Source organism: Apus apus, chromosome 3 (genome assembly GCF_020740795.1).
Source record: "Apus apus isolate bApuApu2 chromosome 3, bApuApu2.pri.cur, whole genome shotgun sequence".
NCBI classification, from domain to species: Eukaryota; Metazoa; Chordata; class Aves; order Apodiformes; family Apodidae; genus Apus; species Apus apus.
Window position 1 is genome coordinate 87,047,543 of NC_067284.1, and position 6,685 is coordinate 87,054,227.

The following is a 6,685-nucleotide window of genomic DNA, read 5'->3' on the forward strand; positions in this document are numbered from 1 at the left end:
AGCACATCCAGCAGTAACTTTGTGTTGCTACCTGCGTGGTCCAGATCCCTATCACTTCTCGGGGCCATGCCTTGTTGTGTTAGGAGCTGTGGCCACACTCACCCTGTCCTCTTCGCAGCCCATAGCCCTGCATGAGAAACCTAACTGGTTTCCTGGGGGAGCTTGAGGTGAAATGCATAAGATACCTGGTTCTGGTAGAAAGAGTTTGGCTTCAGCATCCCAGGAAAACTTGTTTAAACTCTATTCTCCTGTGCTGAAACACATGAGAGCATTAGTATGGCCACAGCAATTTATGCCAAGATCCCCCCTCCCCATGTTTGTGGCTGCCTTCATAAAAACACACCTCTCGGGAGACCTCCTGCATCCTCCCTGAAGGGCGACCCTCCAGCCACAAGCAATGTTGACCTGAAAGGGCCTTTGGCCCAAAAGTGGCTCAGGGGCTTCCTTGGGTCAGTGTGGTTTGTGGAGACCATAACCTGCTCTCTGAATCTCAGGCTCTCCAAGTGCTTGTCCAGCCTCCCCTTGAGCATGCTTCAGCTTTTGGCATACACAGCAGTCATAGGTGAGGTGTTCCCCAGGTCTCCACTCACTGCATGAGGCACCATCTCCTGGAGCTTGCTCTGATCCTGACTATGGCCAGCTGCAGTTGATGGCACCTAATTCTTCTCTTTGAAGAGACAGTGAACAGTTGCTCCATATCCACCTTCTTTATGGCACACAGAACTCTGTAGACCTGTATTATACCCTCCCTAAGGTAATTTTTTCCAGGCTGAAGAATTCCAGGTCACTGGATTTCCATATTTTCTTTTCATAGATAAACTATTCTCTACCTTTGGTCATCCTGTCTGCCTTTCTCTAGATCTTTTCAAGTCCTGCTATATCCTTTTAGAAGCGAGGGATCAGAGTCACACTCAAAAGCAGGTGACCCAGGGATTCATATGGTAACATTTCTACAGCTTATCTTCATCTGCTGTTGTAGTCCTTTCCTACCTCCTTCCTGTAATACCTCCAAACATTCAGCTGGCTTTTTTTGCTTGCTAACAAACATTGAGTTGATATTTTCATGGAATAAATTCCAACATTTTGACCTTGTAAGGTCAAAGATACTTGAAAGAGTTGATTTTTCACTATGTCTATCACTTCACATTCACCTACACTCAAGTCTCTTTCTCTGTCTTATCTGCAGTCTTGTAATGCTCTTCTGCATTTCTCTAGTCAACTGCTCTCTTTACTACAGTGGATATCTCATTGTGAGCAAACTCCCTCACCTCACAGCTCACCTCCTTTTCTGTGTCTTTTCAGGTGTGCTCTGTGTGTGTGCACAGGGCAAGTGAGAGGGAAGTGTGCAGGAAATAAAGGCAAAAATAAAAGTGTATACCCACACACCAGTTATTTGGTCTTCAGATGCTGCATCAGCAAATCCCCATAGTAATACCCTACAGCAAAATGTGATTCCCAAGAGCAAGGGAGACCAGAATCAGAAAAGAAGCGGGGCCACAGATGGGCCAGAGAAGGGCTGCCAAGGTATAGACACCATGGCAGCTGCCTATCTCTGGGTTTTCTTGCTGCTCAGAGGTAGCATGGAGTTCATCTCAGAGCTCCTAATGACTTCAAGGAGAGCTTTGACCTGAGGCATAGCTGCAGGATGCAGCTGCTGACTCTTGGCGGGGGAGGGATGCCATTAACTTCCCCACCAGAGTCTGGGATTTCACAGTGTGTTTACTGAAGACACCAGCTGGAATCTTACCTGTTTATCCCAAAGACTGAGAGGTCTCTGACTTTCTCCTGCCTTTACACACAGTGCAAGCTGGGTCCTATACATTCAGAAGTTCATAGAAAATCTCAGTCTTTGTTAAGCTGTGGCAGAAAAAGACGGAAATCCCTCCAAAACCTGTGATCTTCCACAAGCAAAGGAACTGCTCTAAAACAAACTAGCATCTCCTTCCTCCTGTGGCTGTAATCCAGAAAGCAATTTACATTAATAAGGTATCTGGCCCTCAGCTAAGCTACAAAAAGTGAAAGATGCTCAGATATGACTGTGACAATATAAGGTAAAACAGGACAAATTTTGTACTGCAGGGTGCCTGGGTAGCAATAGGTGTCTGCAGCCATGTGGCCAGATGCACCAACCTTGCCAAATTGTTTCCAGTGTGCCAGCCCACCACCTTGGAGATGGGTGTAAGACAAGCAGGAAGTGTGGCTGTAAGAACAGATCTGCACTGTTCAATGGCTTTCAGTCCCAGGATAGGTATCCTGTGGAAGGTACTCAGTAAAAAATGGACCCTGGAGGAGACGGGCCCTTAAATGACCTTTAGAAGAATAAATGTCTCCATGGTGACAGTGCCACCATTTCTAAGTCTATTGATGAAACTTTTAAGTGATTGGTATTGGTACCTTTCCACTGGTGCAATCCAAGCAACAGCTCTGGTTCAAGTAACTAACTCCCCTTCAAAAAAGCTCACTGTGGTGTTTCATCACCCCTCTGCTGTGGTTTATGTCAGGTCTCTTCTGCCCTAAGGCACCCCTGAGCAGCACAGGGCAAGGGAGAGCTGTCAGATGGGGATCACAGGAGAGACAAACCCACCTTTAGCATCAACTGGTCAATGTCCCAGGGCCTAAAAACCAGCCCCAGCCACATTCTGTTCACAGAACACAGCACAGCCACTTCCTTTATGTTAGAGACAGAAAATCTCACAGGTTTGAAGCCCCTTGTGCTTTCTACCTCAACAGTTGTCTGTGGCAACCACAGTCATGGCAGGGAAGTACAACAGGCACATTCACACATGTAGAAGCATTTGATTTTAAACCAGAAGTTTGACAGGTAAGAAAGGCTTGTGTTTTCTTGAATGAGTAGCACGACTGTGATACAAATTAGGGAATTTAGGATTCAAAGTCTATGAATCCTTACTAGCACTAGCACTCCTTAAATATACTAGTTCAAATAAGAGTACTTGTATAATTCACAAGTCTTCAAGAACACATCTTGTCAAATTTTCTCCTGGCTTTTTATGTATTTGTCTTCAAAACACCATACATACATATGATGAGATATAAAAAGAACACATACCATTCCCAAAAATTCCAAATAGTAGAAGGTGCTAAATATATTTTTTTTACTAATAGAGGCCTACCTCAGTTTAAAAGTGAAGCTCACACTGCACCACTATCTTTGTAAGAACCTGAAGAGAAAACAAATAACTCCGAACTGAAAAACCCCAAAAAGCTTGTTTTAAGTATTTCTGGAGTCGGACACTAGGTGGCAGAACAAATACATGTTCTCTAATAATTGAGAAATGCCCATCCTTTCGGTAAGAAGGCAGGCCCAGAGAAGTTAAAATCCAGCAGGAATCTAAAACAAATTGAAAACTCACAGCTGCCCTGCTTTTCCTCATCAGTTCCTGTAGAGCACAGGCCCTGTTAAGGTTGGGTTCAAACCTTTTATGCTCTTTACAATGAGTGTTATGACTTAGCCACAAACTCAAATTATGGCCTCAAGCTGCCCCAGGGGAGGTTTAGACTAGCCATTAGGAAGAACTTTTTCACTGAAAGGGTTGTCAGCCATTGGAACAAGCTGCTCAGGGATATGGTCGAGTCACCATCCCTGGGTGTGTTCAAAAGTAATTAAGATGTAGTGCTTGGGAATATGGCTTAGCGCTGGACTTGGTAAAGTAGGGTTAATGGTTGGACTTGATGATCTTAAAGGTCTTTTCCAACCTATTATTTATGATTCTATGATTCAGGTCTCTCTCCACAAACATCCCTGGCTCCCCTTTCCCCACACCACACATTATTACAGTAGGGCCCAGGCAAACTCTACCCCAATATTTAACAGGCGATAAAAGTTCTTATAGAGAGGCAGGACTCTCAAGTGAGCCCGAGTGATTTAGGAGTATCTGTGTAACTGCAAGCTGGTAGGACACTGCACAGGCAGCTCCAATTAAGAAATAACGATCTAAATTACTTGCTAATTATGGCTTTGCTCCTGAAAAGCAATATTTCTTCAACAGCGTACCAACTAGGAGCCACTGCAAAGGCTGAGCTGAAAAGGCTGGGGGGGAAAAAAGGTCTGTGAAGAAGGCAAAGGAGACGTCTTGCACCAGGAGGTGTCAGCAGGGAGCCGGCCCTGCTGCCCGCGCCGCGGGGGGACCGGGGAAGGGGGGACCCGCGGGACGGGTCCCGCAAACGCACCCGCAGCTCAGTAAACCGGGAAAGAATTGGAAATACTGGTTCCGCTGAGAAAATAACACGCAACAGGATTTTACGAAGGCCGGCTGGAAGTTCAGCATTTGCTTTTCTAAAAGAGCCTCATCAGACTCGGGCTGCTGCTGGATTTGCTGCAAGATCTCGGTGCTTCGTCTCACTCATTTCCCTCACAGCCCGGGCATCTCCTGCCACCTTTCCCCTGAGGTGTGAAGTATGCAAATCAAAACATACATACCTACAGCCCTTGCTGCAAGGAGAGAAACAACACCCACTCCCTCCTAAAATGAGACTGCCAGAGCTTAACAATGTTCCCGTGGCATCAAAACACCCAGGATTGTCTATTGAGTGCATTCTTCACCCATTTGGGCCTGTCTCCAAGCATGCAAAACCTCATTTTAACAAAACTCTGGCTATTTCCAGGTCCACTTAGACCATTCTGTCAGCTCTTCTTGCTGGGGCCACCAGAGAGGGAGGACCTTGAGGAAGAATTGAATGGAAGTGGAAGCACCCTGCTGGATTAAAAAGGACTTGCAAGTCTGCAGAAAAGCACAGTGCTGTGGGAGAAGTGCCCAAAGATAGATCATGTCCCATGAAACCTGCACTGCACCAGTAGCCAAGAAACTGTTTATGATGAGCTCAAGAAGTCACCCGATGTGTTGTGGCAGTGGAGGAGCAGGGCATACACAACAGCTTCTTTCTTTGGGAAGAATGAACATCTGCATGACATGACACCACCACCACAAGAAAAAAAAAAAAAAAAAAAAAAGGAAAAAAAGAAAAGAGGACGAACCCTTGCGTCACTGGTCTGCAGAACCCAATAGTGAAGGCTCACAGTTCAGCCCCCCCTGGGGAGCTGTAGGGCACCAGAGCCAGCCTGCCTGCCCTGTGGGAGGAGCTGAGAAAGGAGCCATCACATCACTTTTGGCCAGCTTTCAGGGAGGCACCGACAGGCTCCAGAAGAAGTCATAGCCAAATCTCTTCCGCTACATTCTGCAAACAGGCCTTTCAAAGAGATAATGGGTCAGGTAAAAAGAGGTAGAGTTGATGGGAAATAATACTCCTCAAAGACAACCTTCCTCAGAACTGGAGAAGAAACTTTTTATGTTTGTAGGCAATTTACCTGAGCTCATGATGATTGCAAACCTCAAAATAACTAAGGTTTGCTCACCTACAAAAGCAACATGAGATCTGCCCACCCATCCATCCTGACACACGGCACCATGGCTGCTGTAGGACATACGCAACAGGCCTTATCCAAGTGCAGGAGCATGAGACCTCTCCCCTCACAGCCAGAGCACTGTTTCCAGATTTGGAGGTGCATGTAGACAAACGTACCTAAGAAACCAACTCTTCCTGCATGGAGACATTTTACCCCAGGATTCCAGCTAAACATGGAAAGGACCAAACCCTGGGATGGACATGGGCTATGGCTCAAAAGAACGGTACAGCCTAAGAAAGGATAAGTAAAGAAAGCGAAGAAACAGAGAGGGGGTTGAAGCAACAATGACAGCAAAACGGACAGATAAACAGCACACAGAGGGAAAACAGTGGTCACCGTAAGCATTCCTTTATGTTTAAAACTATATCTAACTATGTCTCTAACAGCTGCAAATAGTGGTAGTTCACACATCAAGGTTTGTGGCTACCAATATGGGAGTGAAGGGAATGTTCATGGGAAGTTGGGTGGGATGGAAACTAAAAACTGCTTGTTGATTTGTGACAGCGTGGCTGGAAGCCTGCAAACCCTGCTCAGTCCAGGACCTGCAGGTTCTCAGCTGCTCAGGAAATCAAGTTTCCCTTATTTATAACCCAAAGATAGAAGCCTTGGGGATCTTGCGGTCATTTTCAGTTTGGTTCTTACATTGGTCAGCTTCGAGTCTTTTATAGCTGAGTCACCTGGTTTTGAAGTGTTGTTTTGAACTTCTTGCAGGGCTGTCTTCCTGTCCCACGTCCTCCCCAGTCCCACCCTACTTAGATGTGCACCCGCTGTCCTGCAGCTCAGCCTGCTCTTCCTCCATGCTGTCCCACTCCTTGCCACCCTTCCCTTCTTTGTCTCTACCTCACTTCCTTCCATTTTGCCTCTCCACTGCCTTCACCCCAGACTTCCTAAGGTTTTGACAACTTTCTTTTCTGAAATGGGAAGTGGTAAACCAACCTACTAGCATGCACAGTCTTCTGGTAAAAATCCTGTCACTTAATCTCCCCCTGCCTTTCTACCATCTTCCTATTGTTTGTCTTGGCTACTCTTTTGCCTGCTCTTAAATTGCAGACTCTTTGAGGGCAGTGTCAGAATTCAGTCCATGGAATTCCATAAGGCACTTAATGTGCTAAATATTATAAAAGGTCCTTCTTCATTTTTTTTGCTTTTGATTTGGATTTGAAAATCCAAGTAAGCAGGACTCCAAGTAGACAGACATACGTGTCCCGTCAACAGGAAGTTTCTCTTGCATAACTTCTCTGGCAGTTCTGGAATGCTGAATGC